Genomic DNA, 16313 nt, shown 5'->3' with positions numbered 1-16313 from the left:
TCCTCCCTGGTCATTTGTCCAAGCTTCCACTTCTTGTAAGCATCTTTTTTGTTTAAGATCAGCAAGGATTTCACGGTTAAGCCAAGCTGGTCACCTGCCATATTTACTATTCTTTCTATACATCGGGATGGTTTGTTCCTGCAACCGCAATAAGGATTCTTTAAAATACAGCCAGCTCTCCTGGACTCCTTTCCCCCTCATGTTATTGTCCCAGGGGATCCTGCCCATCAGTTCCCTGAGGGAGTCAAAGTCTGCTTTTCTGAAGTCCAGGGTCTGTATTCTGCTGCTCTCCTTTCTTCCTTGTGTCAGGATCCTGAACTTGACCATCTCATGGTCACTGCCTCCCACGTTCCCATCCACTTTTGCTTCCCCTACTAATTCTTCCCTGTTTGTGAGCAGCAGGTCAAGAAGAGCTCTGCCCCCAGTTGGTTTCTCCAGCACTTGCACCAGGAAATTGTCCCCTACACTTTCCAAAACTTCCTGGATTGTCTGTGCACCTCTGTATTGCTCTCCCTGGAGATATCAGGATGATTGAAATCTCTCATGAGAACCAGGGCCTGTGATCTAGTAACTTCTGTTAGTTGCCAGAAGAAAGCCTCGTCGTCCTCATCCCCCTGGTCTGGTGGTCTATAGCAGATTCCCACCATGACATCCCCCTTGTTGCTCACACTTCTAAACTTAATCCAGAGACTCTCAGGTTTTTCTGCAGTTTCATACTGGAGTTCTGAGCAGTCATACTGCTCTCTTACATACAGTGCAACCCCCCCACCTTTTCTGCCCTGCCTGTCCTTCCTGAACAGTTTATATCCATCCATGACAGTACTCCAGTCATATGAGTTATCCCACCAAGTCTCTGTTATTCCAATCACATCATAATTCATTGACTGTGCCAGGACTTCCAGTTCTCCCTGCCTGTTTCCCAGGCTTCTTGTATTTGTGCTTCTTCTAGCTCAGTGGTTCTCAACCTGTTTGTCATTGTGGGCTGTATATGTGGCCCACAATGTGTTATGTGGGCTGCATCCAATACTACCTGTATGGCCCTGAGGATGTCACATGGGCCACAGCTGTGTGCTGATTGGGCCACAGGGTGAGAACTACTGCTCTAGCTGGATGGAGGGAGACAGCTAACCCTTTTCCTGCTGAACTCTGGATGATGGGGCAAATTTAGCACAGGGACAGAGAGGAGGCAGCTTGTGCTTTTCTTATTCAGAGACAGCTAGTTGCTTGGTTTGCCTCCAGCGGCAAAGATGCCCTAGCTCAGGGGTACGCAACCTATGGCACACGTGCCGAAGGCGGCACGCAAGCTGATTTTCAGTGGCACTCTCACTGCCCAGGTCCTGGCCACGGGTCCGGGGGGGCTCTGCATTTTAATTTAGTTTTAAATGAAGCTTCTTGAACATTTTAAAAACCTTATTTACTTTAGATACAACAATAGTTTAGTTATATATTATAGACTTACAGAAAGAGACCTTCTAAAAACATTAAAATGTATTACTGGCACGCGAAACCTTTAATTAGAGTGAATAAATGAAGACTCGGCACACCACTTCTGAAAGGTTGCTGACCCCTGCTAGCTTTTGCTCTTGTTGCAATGGATGCAAAATCCCTGGGGTGCAAGACTGTTCTTGCCACACCTTCCCAAGCTCCTATTTGTATTACTCCCATTTAAAGAGGAGAAAATGGAATGAGAGAATGCATATGGGCAGGCCATGCGAAGAGTGTACCTGAGAGAGCTAAGAGAATATGTTTAGCTGTTGAACTAAAAAGATGCAACTCTTTCACTACTTTTGCAAGACATTACTTGGGCTTTATTCTGCTTACAGCCTAGTGCTCCATGTCAAAGTAAAGTTATGGAGATGTTTCCTGTTTGGTTTTGCTACTTCCATCTTCTTTTTCTCATGCACTAGAGGAGTGGTAAATTCACATTGCTTTTTGTCATTTCTCTAAAGCAAATGAATATGAATTCAAATATAGACTACAAAAACAGCACAAGCTGACTAAATGCCAAGAGTCCTGAGCAATGAAATTAATCAAAACAGTATGATTCACTGCTTGGTATTCAATACCACATCAGCTTCAAGCACATTATTATACTCATATAAAGGAACAACAAAGTAGTAGGGAAAAGGTTTTTAATTCTTCTATTTTTAACAAATAAAGCTCAACCTCATTGAACATGAATGAATGAATTCAAAATGAATCTCAAATCCTATTGGTATTAGGCTGAAAGCCAGCAGATCATGTTCTTTCTTCCAAACTGGAGCGACTAGCAGTCTGGCTTTTGAAAGTGGCAGCCCTTTTGAAAGTGCAGAGTCTTGAGAAAACCCAGCTGCTAGTTCCATAAAGGGGCTTTTCTGAAAAACATGAGCTATTAGATGAGTGAGGAGAGAAGCAGGGTGGTGGTACTGGAAAAGCCATAACAGCTTTTTCAAAACTGTAAGTACAAGTGGCAATAGCGGTTGAACATACAAAGGATTCAAGGGAATGTTGTGACCTTGCAACAGCCTCCAATACTTTGCTGATGACAGGCTCATCAGTGATCGACTGGGGAATTTTTGAGGTGAGAGAGGCCATTATTCATTACAGTGCTGAAAACAGTGTCTCCCAGTTCCTAAGATTAACAACAAGACCTGAGCAAATAGTGCAAAAAATTATTCACAAATCATTCAAATTTCAAAACAAATTCATGTTGTCATAGTTGATGCCTGATGAAGAGTCAGAAGCATGAGAATCTGTGCATCCAAGAGCAGAAGATAGAAATGCCAGGAGCTGGAGAGTCACCAGGGGGCAGCAAGAGAGTCTGCCAGGTGGGGAAACTGAGGCAGGGTCAGGGTCCAGTAAAGGCTCAGATAAAACCCTGTCACAGTTACTTTTATGTCTAATCAGAACAGCTCAGCCTTCCAATTACAAACATCCAATACCCAAAGCAATACTCAAAATGAAGAGTTTGTGGGCAGTTCACAGAAGAGTCAAAAAAACAATAACTGAACAATTTTGACCAATAAACATGGACAGCATGATCTGTTCAGACAACATGGGAACAGAAAAAAAAGGTTTATTTTTTTTGCTGTGAATAGTTCACACAGCTCTAGTATCAGGTTTATGCAGTTGAGACCAGCTGGTGATTTGGATAGTGAATAGCTCTGGTCTGCTGTTTAAACTGATATATATATATATATATATATATATATATATATATATATATATATATATATATATATATATATATATATATATATATAAGAGAGAGAGAGAGAGAGAGAGAGAGAGAGAGAGAAATTCAGGCCAGGCAGCTTAGGTCCTGCTTAGGTTTTAGATTTGTTCCAGACAAGACACTAGCTGTGAATTACTTAAGCCATAATTCACATCTTGTATGTTTGTTTGCTTAATTACATAGTTACATTATCATTTACAGGTAATGAAGTTCTTTAAGTGCTCTTTGCAAATTGAACATGTGACATGAAACAAATAAAAAAGCACAGGTTGGATTTATTTTAATAGCTGCATTGTGGCACATTTAAAAAATACATGTGATATGTGTTGATTGGACATAATCAACAAGATAGGCCTGATTCTGAATTCACCCATTTTACAGTAGTTTAGCTCTATTGACTTCAGTGGAGTTATTCCTGATTTACAATAATATAAGTGGATTCAGAATCAGGCCCAATAAGTGCATTTATCTGAAGTTATCATATGTATGTAGCGTTATGCATTGAAATAAGCACAACTATATTTTTTTTATTGAGTGAAACTCCAAATATAGGCACCCACATGTGTAAGTGATGCCATATTATACAATTGATTCTTATTAGTAGTAAGTTATAAAAATACTGGACATTGTTAAACAAAAACCTAAGCAACAGACTTGCTTAAAAGTTAAATATGCAACACCAGTAACTTCCCATCTGCAAAGTCCCTACGACTGAACTATTAAGCCTTTGAATTCCTCAAATGAACGAAAAACTACGTTCACTGTATTAAAAATGTGCCCGGATACTAACCTTTACATTCAGAAGAGGCATCTCTCAAGCCTTGGCATAGTGCTTGTATTTAATAAACTTTGTCTTCCCAACAATGTACTAATTTGTTCAGATAGTGACATTCTATGTTAAACTATTAAAATTATTTTTAAACCAAAATGTTCTTGGCCAATATTCATTTTAACTTCATCACTTCCTTTGGGAAAATAATTTCTGTAATATTTTTTTAAATAGCTGACTTTCTACTCTACTTGTTAAACCCTTTGCTGTTGCTTTAAACGAATGTTTACCAGAGGTAGCAATACAACTTTAGGATGTGCAGTAAGACGTGTACCGTATTTTAGCAACGTTTGCTTGATTTTTGCTTTTTTCTGACACTATGTAATTGGGGTGTGACAAGCTGGTTGAAAATTTTATACTAAAAGGCTTTGTTGACAGATTTGTTTGTAGATAGAAATTTTCGCCACAATTAAAACATTTTTGGGTTTTCACTGAATTTTTTAAAAACTATTTAATAAACTGAAAATTTTAATTTTTTAAGTAAATGAAAAAATTCACTTCCATTGACAATTTTTGTGCCAGGAACAGGGGCAGTCCTTTTCCAATAAGGTTGAGGTGTGGGTTGGTCACAAAAGGTTTACCCCTTTTACGTGGGAAGGTCCATGTAAATGACTGCTTCTTGGAGCAGCTAGTTCTGGAACCCATAAGAGGAGAGGTAATTCTTGATTTAGTCCTAAGGATCTGGTCCAAGAGGTGAATATAGCTGGACCGTTTGGTAATAGTGACCATAATATAATTAAATGTAACATCCTTGTGGTGGGGAAAACACTACAGCAGCCCAACACTGCAGCATTTAATTTCAGAAAGGGGAACTACACAAAAAAATGAGGAGATTAGTTAAACAGAAATTAAAAGGTACAACACCAAAGTGAAATCCCTGCAAGCTGCATGGAAATTTTTTAAAGACATCATAATAGAGGCTCAACTTAAATGCATACCCCAAATTAAAAAAACATAGAACCAAAAATGTGCTACCGTGGCTAAACAACAAAGTAAAAGAAGCAGTGAGAGGCAAAAAGGCATCCTTTAAAAAGTGGAAGTTAAATCCTAGTGAGGAAAATTGAATGGAGCATAAACCCTGGCAAATAAAATGTAAAAATATAATTAGGAAGGCCAAAAAAGAATTTGAAAAACAGCTAGCCAAAGATTCAAAAAGTAATAGCAATTCTTTTTTTTTAAAAGAACACTCAAAGACAATAAGGCCATTGAGGAGAAACTAAATGAATTCTTTGCATCGGTCTTCATGGCTGAGGATGTAAAGGAGATTCCCAAACCTGAGCCATTCTTTTTAGGTGACAAACCGGAGGAACTGTCGCAGATTGAGGTGTCATTAGAGGAGGTTTTGGAACAAATTGATAAACTACACAGTAATAAATCACCAGGACCAGATGGTATTTACCTAAGAGTGCTGAAGGAACTCAAATGTGAAATTGCACGACTACTAACTGTAGTCTGTAACCTATCATTTAAATCGGCTCCTGTACTAAATGACTGGAGGACAGCTGATGTGACGCCAATTTGTAAAAAGGGCTCCAGAGGTGATCCCAGCAATTACAGGCCAGTTAGCCTGACTTCAGTACCAGACAAACTGATTGAAACTATAGTAAAGAACTAAATTGTCAGACACATAGATTAACAATTTGTTGAGGAAGAGTCAACGTGGTTTTTGTAAAGGGAAATCATGCCTCACCAATCTATTAGAATTTTTTGAGGGGGTCAACAAGCATATGGACAAGGGGGATCCAGTGGATATAGTGTACTTAGATTTTCAGAAAGCCTTTGACAAGATCCCTCACCAAAGGCTCTTAAGCAAAGTAAGCTGTCATGGGATAAGAGGGAAGGTCCTCTGATGAATTGGTAACTGGTTAAAAGATAGGAAACCAAGGGTAGGAATAAATGGTCAGTTTTCAGAATGGAGAGAGGTGTATATAAATAGTGGTGTCCCCCAGGGGTCTGTACTGGGACCAGTTCTATTCAACATATGCATAACTGATCTGGAAAAAGGGGTAGACAGTGAGGTGGCAAAATTTGCAGATGATACAAAACTGCTCAAGATAGTTAAGTCCCAGGCAGACTGCGAAGAGCTACAAAAGGCTCTCTCAAAACTGGGTCACTGAGCAACAAAATGGCATATGAAATTCAATGTTGATAAATGCAAAGTAATGCACATTGGATAACATAATCCCAATTAAACATATAAAATGATGGGCTCTAAATTAACTGTTACCACTCAAGAAAGAGATCTTGGAGTCATGGATAGTTCTCTGAAAACATCCACTCAATGTGCAGCAGCAGTCAAAAAAGCAAAGAGAATGTTGGGAATCATTAAAAAAGGGATAGATAATAAGACAGAAAATATCATATTGCCTCTATATTAATCCATGGTACACCCACATCTTGAATACTGCGTGCAGATGTGGTCGCCCCATCTCAAAAAAGATATATTGGAATTGGAAAAGGTTCAGAAAAGGGCAACAAAAATGATTAGGAGTATGGAACGGCTGCCATATGAGGAGAGATTAATAAGACTGGGACTTTTCAACTTGGAAAAGAGATGACTAAGGGGAGATATGATAGAGGTCTATAAAATCATGACTGGTGTGGAAAAAGTAAATAAGGAAGTGTTATTTACTCCTTCTCATAACACAAGAGCTAGGGGTCACCAAATTAAATTAATAGGCAGCAGGTTTAAAACAAACAAAAGGAAGTTATTTCTTCACCCAATGCACAGTCAGTCTGTGGAATTCCTTGCCAGAGGATGTTGTAAAGGCCAATGAGGTTGACATATATAGCCAAATATAGTGCTCTTTCTTGTACAAGAGAACAGGAAATACTCCACAGGTCACTCTTACGGTGTGCCTGTCCCAAAAGTGCCTCCCCATTCTACCACATGGTATGTCTGCACTGCAATTGAAGGTGTGATTGTAGCTCATTTTGGCACACCCATACTAGCCTTAATCTAGCTACCATGGCTAAAAACAGAAGTGAAGACGCAGCAGCATGGACTGCAGCATGGACTAGCAAGGCGAGTATTTGCCTGGGGTTCTGGGGAGGCTTGTGCAACCTGAACCAGAGTCTGTGTTGCCATGTTTTCACGGCTATCTTTAGCCACACTAGCCAGGGTATATATTTCTGTCCCTAGTGTAAGACCTAAAGATTACAAACTGGAAGGGTGCCTGAAGAGATCACTGGGGCACTGACTTCTCTCTTACAGTATGTCTACGCTGCAGTTGAAGGTGTGATTGCAGCTTGGGTGAAGTATACCCAAGTATTAATCCTAGCTAGCACAGCTAATGATAACAGTGAAGACATGGGTAAGGTTGTGCAAGCGTGTCCAGGACCCCAGATACATAGTTGTGTTGCTAACCCATCCATGCTGTTGGGTCTTCACTTCTTTTTTAGCCCTGCCAGCTAGAGCTATGCCTACTTGAGGTACAATTGCACCTTTTATTGCAGTGTAGACATGCACTAAGAGATGGAGTCAGTGCACCAGTACTCTCTTCAGGCACTCTTCCTCCATTCTTCAGGAAACAGAAACCATGTAACTTAGTGGCCAATCACCCAGCTTTAATAGCAAACTCTGAAAATCAATAATTTGAAGCCAAGTACCAGAGGGGTAGCTGTATTAATCTGTAACCACAAAAACAATGAGGAGTCCGGTGGCAACTTAAAGACTAACAGATTTATTTGGGCATAATCTTTCCTGGGTAAAAAAACCACATTTCTTCAGATGCGTGGAGTGAAAAAAAGATGCACCTGAAGAAGTGGGGTATTTTATCCACAAAAGCTTATGCCCAAATAAATCTGTTAGTCTTTAAGGTGCCACCGGACTCCTAATAATTTGAAGGAGAACTTGTTATGAACACTTCATAAATAAAATGTGCAGAGAAGGATTAACTGTTCTTCTTCTTCTCGTGTCCTTGTCACAAATTAGATATTTTCCCAGCAATGGTTGTTGATCAGCTGTTGATCAACTATAAATAAGACACAGATTTTGTCATGGTTATTTTTAGTAAAGGTCACGGACAATAAACAAAAATTCATGGAAGCCGTGACCTGTCTGTGACTTTTGCTGCTGCGGCTCCATGGTTTCTCCCGCCACCATGGTGGCTGGGAGCTTCAGGGTTCCCCTCTCTGCCCGCGGCAGCTGGGAGCTGCAGGGTGACCATATTTCCTAAAGAGAAAATGGGACACCCCCAGCCGCTTGCCCAAGGTCTCCCCCTACCCCCCCCCCCCCCGCACAAGGCTGTTGCCTGTCACTGGAACCTTGAGGAGGGCCCCCTCAGGAGTCTGTCACCTGTCGCTGGAATCTTGCACGGGGGCCCCGGTTGCTGCTGTCGCCGGAATCCTGCCAGGGCCCCGCTGGCTGCCAGCTCCAGAGTTCCGCAGCCCCTGGGGCTGAAGCAGAAAATGTCGTGGACGTCTCTGGAAATCATTGATTCCGTGACTGCCATGCCCTCTGTGACATAAACGTAGCCTTGACTATAAATAATCAAACAAATTCATGCTTATGAGTAAGGTTAAGATTTTGTCACTGTTATTTTCAGTAAAAGTCACGGACAGGTCGCAGAAAATAAACAAAAATTCATGGAAACCTGCGACCTGTCCGTGACTTTTACTAAAAATAAGGGGGGGGGGCTGACTGAAGCCAAAGGGGGGGGGGGGAGAGCCCACCCCCACTGTGTGGGAGTGTGTCCAGCATGCTCCAGGGTCCTTGCCACAGCTCCAGTGGCTCAGAGCTCTGGGGTCCCCTCATCGCCCGCAGTGGCTGATGGCTCCAGGTTCCCCCCGCCACGTAGGAGCTGAAGCGGAAAATGTCACAGAGGTTTCTGAAAGTCACAAAATCCATGTGGACAAAAAAGGGCTAAATAAGAATACATTTTCCTATATGGGGTGGATCTGTCTGTTCATAGCAGTAACAGCTGGTGGTGAATGTCATTTAGTTCAGTCTTTCACATATGTCTACATCTATGCACTTGATCTCCTCTAGAGCATTCTGCTTCTTTCCACTGAACAAGACAAGGCAACAATCTTTTCAAGGTGTCACAGACTTGTTGGTTTAGTAAAGGAACAAAAAGATCCAGCACTCTTTGCTTAAAACAACTATTCAAAGAAACCGAAAACATAATTTGAAAGGAAAGTAACTCCCTGCATGCTCTTTGATGAAAGACAGGATAGAGTCAACCCTATATATTTCCAAATAAACTGTCCAAGGATATTTACCTTTATAAACTTTAATTTATGGCTGTTTTAGCAGTGAAAGTGTGCTGGATCTTTCTGTTCTGCTAGTGGTTTAATAAATGGCCCTCCTAACATCGGAACTTCATTTATTAACTTTAATGACTATATCTATGGAGTTGCAATTAGAGTCATCTCTTCCTGCTTATTGCCTTTAAAAATGCACTAGGTGATTCAGTTGAAAATAAATTCTGGAACCCAGAATAGGAAAAAAGAAAATAATTTGTGAATTTGACAATACTAGTACAAATGGACCAGGGAAAGTACTGGAGGGGACTCTAGTGTTGTCCATTTACTGGGCTTGATCCACCCCTGCTCCAATGGGGCAGCTACATCAGCAGTGGCATTAATTCAGGATTAAGGTAGGTAGTTGTAACAGGTTGCACCAGGTAAGCTGTTTTAATGATCTGAGGGACTCTACAGGAGTACCACCACCATAGTCTCTGGGGATGCATTTAATCTTCATATCTTTAAGATGTTTTGTCCCTGCACTTTCCTGCATGACTGGCTCCTCCTACATCCTGGGCTGTTCTTCGACTTTGGGCCCTTCTCAACATCCATACGAGCACTGTGAATTATGCTTAGAATTTCTGATCTCACATTGTGTAGTATTATGACAAGGTGTCCTTTGTTCAGAATCCCATTATATGTAACAATTTCACCTCTATAGTACCAATATGTTTTATTATTTGGTGGTGCCTGGGCTGTTTCTGTTGGCCATCTATCTATCTAGTATTATGCTCTCTCCATCTGAAGCACTGAGTAATCTTGTACTCATTTGAATGTTAGGTTTTGTTTCAGTAATGGGTAGTACTTGAATTAGACATACTGGTACTTCAAACTCCTTTTCCTACAGCTCTTTGCTTTTACTATTTATAAGTATTCTTGAGCATATTCACTAGAAGCTCCAACATGAAATTCACCTTTGTTCATTTTTTTCCAGTGTCACAAACCTATCTGTTGTAGAGCCTTGTTTTGCAAATTTATAAAGTGGCTCAAAAACAACTATTTCTGTATCAGAGTATAGTCCTCCAGCTATATGTCCATAAGCATATGTATTTTGATTTGGTATTTCTTTGCAATTTGTACTGACAGTGAATGGTTGCTTTTATTGAATGCTGTCGCTGTACCTCCTGTGTGGGAAATCTTTGCATTGTGTTGTAATTGCCTTCACATATATTGCAGATAAATATGGTGTTTGCCCCATATTTACTTTTGTGTTGTGCCTTAGAATGCATTTTTAATTATATGCACTTCCTTTTTGTCACTGCTCACTAATACTTCAATTTGGGAACGACACTTTTCACCAGCCCAGCAAATATCAACGGTCATGTGCAAAATGAAGTCTCTCCCTCACACAATAACATTACTTTGACTTAGTTATCAACTCTACTACAGGTAATTTGGTCTCTAATTAATCCATCTGTATGCTGGATCCATACCACCAAAGGATTCTCCTTGGTCCATGGCCAGACACATCAGCTCTTTGGCCAGAAACTGCAAGCAACGCAGTTCAAAGTGAACACATGGCACCTCGTCAGAGATCTGATGCCTATCTTAATTTGGCAAAGCCCCAATATGTAGTACAATGGCCCTGCTTCCTAAAGGGAAATGTTGCCACTAACTTTCATAGAAGCAGGATTTGGCTCAATGTGTAACAAAAACTCAGAATAAAGGGTACAGATGAAAGAATAATGCAAAGAAGCTTAAAATAATGTTGGATAATTTCTTTTGCTTTAAAGGGGAGGGGAAAGACCCTATTTGGACACAGACTGGCTAACCTAGTGAGGAGGGCTTTAAACTAGGTTCGACGGGGACAGGTGAGCAAAGCCCGCAGGTAAGTGGGGAACATGAAGACCTGGGAGATGGGTCGGAAACGAGAGGGAGTGTGGGCTATATTGGCAGAGAGAAAGGAGGGTCAGGACAAAACTGGGAGGAAAGATCAAACCAGTATCTTAGATGCCTATATACAAATGCGAGAAGTATGGGTAATAAGCAGGAAGAACTGGAAGTGCTAATAAATAAATACAACTATGACATTGTTGGCATAACTGAAACTTGGTGGGATAATACACATGATTGGAATGTTGGTGTGGATGGATACAGCTTGCTCAGGAAGGATAGACAGGGGGAAAAGGGAGGAGGTGTTGCCTTATATACTAAAAATGTACACACTTGGACTGAGGTAGAGATGGACATAGGAGATGGAAGTGTTGAGAGTCTCTGGGTTAGACTAAAAGGGGTAAAAAACAAGGGTGATGTCATGCTAGGAGTCTACTACAGGCCACCTAACCAGGTGGAAGAGGTGGATGAGGCTTTTTTTAAACAACTAACAAAATCATCCAAAGCCCAAGATTTGGTGGTGATGGGGGACTTCAACTATCCAGATATAGGTTGGGAAAAATAACACAGTGGGGCACAGACTATCCAACAAATTCTTGGACTGCATTGCAGACAACTTTTTATTTCAGAAGGTTGAAAAAGCTACTAGGGGGGAAGCTGTTCTAGACTTGATTTTAACAAATAGGGAGGAACTCGTTGAGAATTTGAAAGTAGAAGGCAGCTTGGGTGAAAGTGATCATGAAATCATAGAGTTTGCAATTCTAAGGAAGGGTAGAAGGGAGAACAGCAAAATAGAGACAATGGATTTCAGGAAGGCGGATTTTGGTAAGCTCAGAGAGCTGATAGGTAAGGTCCCATGGGAATCAAGACTGAGGGGAAAAACAACTGAGGAGAGTTGGCAGTTTTTCAAAGGGACACTATTAAGGGCCCAAAAGCAAGCTATTCCGCTGGTTAGGAAAGATAGAAAATGTGGCAAAAGACCACCTTGGCTTAACCACGAGATCTTGCATGATCTAAAAAATAAAAAGGAGTCATATAAAAAATGGAAACTAGGACAGATTACAAAGGATGAATATAGGCAAACAACACAGGAATGCAGGGGCAAGATTAGAAAGGCAAAGGCACAAAATGAGCTCAAACTAGCTACAGGAATAAAGGGAAACAAGAAGACTTTTTATCAATACATTAGAAGCAAGAGGAAGACCAAAGACAGGGTAGGCCCACTGCTTAGTGAAGAGGGAGAAACAGTAACAGGAAACTTGGAAATGGCAGAGATGCTTTATTACTTCTTTGTTTCGGTCTTCACCGAGAAGTCTGAAGGAATGCCTAACATAGTGAATGCTAATGGGAAGGGGGTAGGTTTAGCAGATAAAATAAAAAAACGAACAAGTTAAAAATCACTTAGAAAAGTTAGATGCCTGCAAGTCACCAGGGCCTGATGAAATGTATCCTAGAATACTCAAGGAGCTAATAGAGGAGGTATCTGAGCCTCTAGCTATTATCTTTGGAAAATCATGGGAGACGGGAGAGATTCCAGAAGACTGGAAAAGGGCAAATATAGTGCCCATCTATAAAAAGGGAAATAAAAACAACCCAGGAAACTACAGACCAGTTAGTTTAACTTCTGTGCCAGGGAAGATAATGGAGCAAGTAATTAAGGAAATCATCTGCAAACACTTGGAAGGTGGTAAGGTGATAGGGAACAGCCAGCATGGATTTGTAAAGAACAAATCATGTCAAACCAATCTGATAGCTTTCTTCGATAGGATAACGAGTCTTGTGGATAAGGGAGAAGCTGTGGATGTGGTATACCTAGACTTTAGTAAGGCATTTGATACGGTCTCGCATGATATTCTTATCGATAAACTAGGCAAATACAATTTAGATGGGGCTACTATAAGGTGGGTGCATAACTGGCTGGATAACCGTACTCAGAGAGTTGTTGTTAATGGTTCCCAATCCTGCTGGAAAGGCATAACGAGTGGGGTTCCGCAGGGGTCTGTTTTGGGACCGGCTCTGTTCAATATCTTCATTAACGACTTAGATATTGGCATAGAAAGTACGCTTATTAAGTTTGCGGATGATACCAAACTGGGAGGGATTGCAACTGCTTTGGAGGACAGGGTCATAATTCAAAATGATCTGGACAAATTGGAGAAATGGTCTGAGTTAAACAGGATGAAGTTTAACAAAGACAAATGCAAAGTGCTCCACTTAGGAAGAAAAAAATCAGTTTCACACATACAGAATGGGAAGAGACATCTAGGAAGGAGTACGGCAGAAAGGGATCTAGGGGTTATAGTGGACCACAAGCTAAATATGAGTCAACAGTGTGATGCTGTTGCAAAAAAAGCAAACATGATTCTGGGATGTATTAACAGGTGTGTTGTGAGCAAGACACGAGAAGTCATTCTTCCGCTCTACTCTGCTCTGGTTAGGCCTCAGCTGGAGTATTGTGTCCAGTTCTGGGCACCGCATTTCAAGAAAGATGTGGAGAAATTGGAAAGGGTCCAGAGAAGAGCAACAAGAATGATTAAAGGTCTTGAGAACATGACCTATGAAGGAAGGCTGAAAGAATTGGGTTTGTTTAGTTTGGAAAAGAGAAGACTGAGAGGGGACATGATAGCAGTTTTCAGGTATCTAAAAGGGTGTCATAAGGAGGAGGGAGAAAACTTGTTCACCTTAGCCTCTAAGGATCGAACAAGAAGCAATGGGCTTAAACTGCAGCAAGGGAGGTCTAGGTTGGACATTAGGAAAAAGTTCCTAACTGTCAAGGTGGTTAAACACTGGAATAAATTGCCTAGGGAGGTTGTGGAATCTCCATCTCTGGAGATATTTAAGAGTAGACATTTATCTAACCTATCAGGGATGGTCTAGACAGTATTTGGTCCTGCCATGTGGGCAGGGGACTGGACTCGATGACCTCTCGAGGTCCCTTCCAGTCCTAGAATCTATGAATCTATGAAAACATGCTCTATTATCTCTGCCTTATGAAACAGAATTTCTAATGAAATGTTTTACTACCTTTGCTTTCAATTACTTCTGATTTACACTGTTTTGAGCTCAATATCAGGTCTGCAGCAGCGAGTGTAAATTACCACCAGAGGTTTGTTTGGGATAATGATTAGAATTAAGTCTAAACAAGGGACACCTTCTACTTCAAGCCTTCCCTCCCTCCCACTTCTAATCTTTCCTTCCCATCCAATCCCAGTCCAGTTTCTCTCCCCCTCTTCCCCAGTCCCACCAGTCACCTTGTCCCAATCTACTCCGTTCCTCCCGCCTGGTCTAGCTTTTGTACACTGTGTACTCCAGTCAGATGGCTTCCTCCTCCTCCTCCATGCTGCCTGGGTGCCAGTGGGGGACGGGGGTCATTGACAGCAGAGGAGAGACAGGCTTTCAGTACCAGTGCCTGGTTTGGTTTCACCCATACCCAGTCACTCTGTGGAGATGGCTGTATATGCAGCCAACTCACTGACAGGAGCTGAGAGAAGATGGAACATGTGCTGTAACTTTGTGGGGATGGTGCATGCACAGTCTCGTCAGCACTGGGAGTTGTGAGACTCAAGCATGCTCAGTGAGGACAAAATTCTTCAGAGAATTTTTTAAAGGCTTATAACATGGTCAAATTTGGGTGAGTTTTCATAGGGACAGCAAAAGGCACATTCCTGACACAAAGGCCAGCCCTTGCCAAATTTCAAATCCCTTCTATAAAGCATGGCAGTGCTGGAGCTGTTCAAAGAAAAGATCACCAGAATTTAGCACTGACAAAACAAAATTTTCCCCTATCCTCATTCTTGGAAACTGTTGAACCATTTTGGCTGAAAAATTTCCAAAAATCCAGCCTGAGGCAGACACCTGGCATGGAAAATTTCAGCCCAAATAGTTAAAGTTTGGCAAAGAGCAGCTGAAAACAGGATCTTCTAATGGGAAGTATCGGGCAACCTAAATAACAGTCAGCACTACCAGCCTCACCTAGAACACTATTTCAGGCACACCGGCAGGAATATATTCACACACAAACAGTGGCTTTTCAAGTGCTTTGATTTGCCATTGTTTAAACTTTCAAGATCTTTCAATGTGCATTAATTAGCAATAGGGAAATGATAATGTAACAATAACTCAGCAAAGCTGGGATTCATTCTTGATTTGAATCTACTGGTGACACAAAGAAGAAAACTATTTCAGGTTAAATGAAAGCCACGAGAAGCTAACAAAAATATTCTATACAATGATTTTTCCAGCTTTCCCATTTATCTCAACCTTTAGGCCAGTGGAAATATTTATGAATCCAGAAGAGGTTTGACATTTGTAAAAAATCAGCTAAAACAGGTGAATGACACCGGCAAAGCTTATGAACTTTTACACCTCCAGATGACTTGGGAAGGGTACTTGTTACAGTTGCACCTCTGACTATCTGACTAAATGAGCAGCACCTTTGATATAAAGGAACCCGGTCTTAAAAAAAACAGAGGCACAAAGAAATGAGGACAAGTTTCAGGTAAACAAGTTTTCCTTCTTGTTTAGTAGGGGGAAGAAAAGAAAAAAAGGAATAGAAAGAAAAAAGAGGAAAAACAATAAGAGGAGAATGGGGGGCGGGGAGGGGAAGAGAAAGGAAGAGAGGGGACAGAGGAATAGCCTTAAGGTAGGGCAGGTCTTCACTACAGGGGGGGGGGTCGATTTAAGATATGCAAATTCAGCTACGCGAATAGTGTAGCTGAATTCGACGTATCGGAGCCGACTTACCCCGCTGTGAGGACGGCGGCAAAATCGACCTCCGCGGCTCCCAGTCGACGGCGCTTACTCCCACCTCCGCTGGTGGAGTAAGAGCATCGATTCGGGGATTGACTGTCGCGTCCCGACGAGACGCGATAATTCGATCCCCGAGAGATCGATTTCTACCCGCCGATTCAGGCGGGTAGTGTAGACCTAGCCTTAGACATAGAATAGTAACAGGAATGACAAAATGAAGGAAGAGGTAGAGAGTGCATGGAAAGAACCAGGGTTACAACAACAGTAAAAGATAAGTCATTTTCTCCTTCTTTTGAGCTACTATAGTTCATCTTTTTTTTGATAGTTGATATATTAATAGTTTGAGACTATAACTAGTCAAAGACTGTCAAGAGGGAGTGGAGATCTGTAATGGAAATCTAATAAAAAAAGTGAGTCTTAAGGAAGGATTTAAAGGAGGAG

At 41.3% G+C, this 16313-nt stretch overlaps 1 protein-coding gene across 1 annotated transcript in view; it reads right to left on the bottom strand.

Moving 5' to 3' along the window:
• The window catches only part of RXFP1 (relaxin family peptide receptor 1), an 80008-nt gene extending 65532 nt beyond the window's left edge, over nucleotides 1-14476 (bottom strand). The window contains exon 1 of the mRNA XM_065405097.1: nucleotides 14368-14476. The gene's annotated coding sequence lies outside the window, so the exon portion shown is untranslated. The remainder of the gene's footprint in view (nucleotides 1-14367) is intronic.
• Between the last annotated feature and the right edge of the window lie 1837 nt (nucleotides 14477-16313).

Source organism: Emys orbicularis, chromosome 5, assembly GCF_028017835.1.
Source record: "Emys orbicularis isolate rEmyOrb1 chromosome 5, rEmyOrb1.hap1, whole genome shotgun sequence".
NCBI lineage: Eukaryota > Metazoa > Chordata > Testudines > Emydidae > Emys > Emys orbicularis.
This window is presented reverse-complemented; position numbering and strand designations above follow the sequence as displayed.